We start from the raw sequence: 2,180 nt of genomic DNA on the forward strand, positions 1-2,180 counted from the left end.
CCAATGCAGGGGACATGTGTTCGGGCCCTGGTCCAGGAAGATCCCACATGCCGCAGAGAAACAAAGCCCGTGTGCCACAACTACTGAGCCTGCGCTCTAGAGCCCATAAGCCACAACGACTGAGTCCGCGTGCCGCAACTACTGAAGCTCACGCGCCTAGAGCCCGTGCTCTGCAACAAGAGAAGCCACTGCAATGAGTAGCCTGCGCACCACAACGAAGAGTAGCCCCCGCTCTCCACAACTAGAGAAAGCCTGAGCGCAGCAACGAAGACCCAACGCAGGCAAAAAAATTAAAAAATGAAAGAAGTCATGGGGTGGGGGTGGGGGGAGACGTGAAACCTCCCATCAGGAGCTTCAGCTCCATCTGAAGAGCAATGGGGAGGAGGGATATCACACATTGGATTTGCAAGATGGTTCTGAAGGCAGGGCTGGGTGAGAGGCTCGGCGGTGGAACGGGAGGGATGATTGGCCACAGGCCTCGGAGGCAGGCTGGACGTAGGGGTGAGACAGAGGAAGGGGTGAGTGGGGCTCCATCCCAAGTCGGGGCAGGGGGAGCTGCAGCAGCCAGCGGGACGTCCAGGGCTGGGCACCATCGGATCAGTATTCCGCACGATTCTTGGCCAGAGCAGAGGGTGGCTCTCAGGCCCCAACCTCTTTATCTAACGCAGCTCGGTAATGACCTTTCCCGGGCTGCTCACCAGCTCCTCCGTGCTGCCAGCTAATCCAGAATGCAACTGGCCCGCTCCTCGGGCGGCGGCCACCCAGCCCTTTCATGTCCTCAGCAAATGGGCACCACTGTGAAATGATGTTTCGCTCTCGGCCAATGCATTAAACTTAAGTGTTTTCTATAACCAGAGCACCCTGGGTCTTCTTTAATTCCCAAGTGATTTTTTTACCCAATTTACTGCCAGGACTCGATTCAATCAATACTGGCAGGGATTCAGCCCGCAGAGGTGTCCAGTGGCTCCAGGGACCACTGGAGCTTCTGCCCCTGCACCACGGTGCCCCCCATCCACCAAACTGATGGGCCTGCCACCCCGCAGGGCTAACCAGCGTCCAAATGACCAACCTGAGATCTGTCAGACCCTCCAAATGCCGTAGACACCCTCTCCCTGCCCAAAGGGGCCTGCAGTCCTGCGCCTGAACTGCCCTGGGCCGGCCCTGACCTCAGGACTCCCTGGGGGAGGAAAAGTTTCGCAAACTACGAAGGCTCTGCGTTAATCTGGACAGAAACAGACTCTGGGAAGGGGGAAGGCATACGTGCCCTGTATGAATCGGGTCTTATTGCACTAGGGTCAGGGTTTAAATTAGATCCTTATCTTTCGCTCTGGACATATAAAAACAGGATGTGGGGTTTCTTGTTCCCAAGGATTTAGCTAAACTTTTGCTTAAAAAAAAATTGAAAAAAAAATGCCAGAAAGCTTTTTCCCTTCCAAAAGGAGGGTCACGGGGTCTGAAACCAAATATAAGAGGTGAAGGTCTTCCCTCTTGAACTTGCTCTGGCAAAAGTTCAGTACAATCACATCCTCTGGTTCTAATTCTAAACTTCCTGGAGGAGGGACAGCAGGAGGGCAGCTCAATCTATAGCCTTTCTCAAAATAAATCACCAGCAGGTCACGGCAGCAGTACTGTGGGGTTTTTTTTGTTTTGTTTTGTTTTGTTTTGTTTCGGTACGCGGGCCTCTCACTGTTGTGGCCTCTCCCGTTGCGGAGCACAGGCTCCGGACGCGCAGGCTCAGCGGCCATGACTCACGGGCCCAGCCGCTCCGTGGCATGTGGGATCCTCCCGGACCGGGGCACGAACCCGTGTCCCCTGTATCGGCAGGCGGACTCTCACCCACTGCGCCACCAGGGAAGCCCCAGCAGTACTTATTAAAACATGAAATTAGTTGGCATGCCCATGTTTTTCACTTCCCCTCTCTTTACACAGACTTAGAAAGGCCTTTAGGCAGGGAGAACTGTTCATCTAGTACTAGATAAAGGGGCCTGGGGCCTGGCAAGCCGTGTAAATGGGTGGCAGGGCCGGGTGGAAGGGGCCATAGGGAGTGGTAGAGGCCGAGGCAAAATCAGGAAGGCGGCAGCTGCTACCCTATGCCAGTCGTTGCCTGGGAGGGGACCTCCAGACACCAGGGCTCTTGGCCTTGCCAAAGAGTCTAGTGGCCCCCAAAACAGGCACATACG

The sequence above is a fragment of the Pseudorca crassidens genome, chromosome 15 (assembly GCF_039906515.1).
Source record: "Pseudorca crassidens isolate mPseCra1 chromosome 15, mPseCra1.hap1, whole genome shotgun sequence".
Lineage (NCBI taxonomy): Eukaryota > Metazoa > Chordata > Mammalia > Artiodactyla > Delphinidae > Pseudorca > Pseudorca crassidens.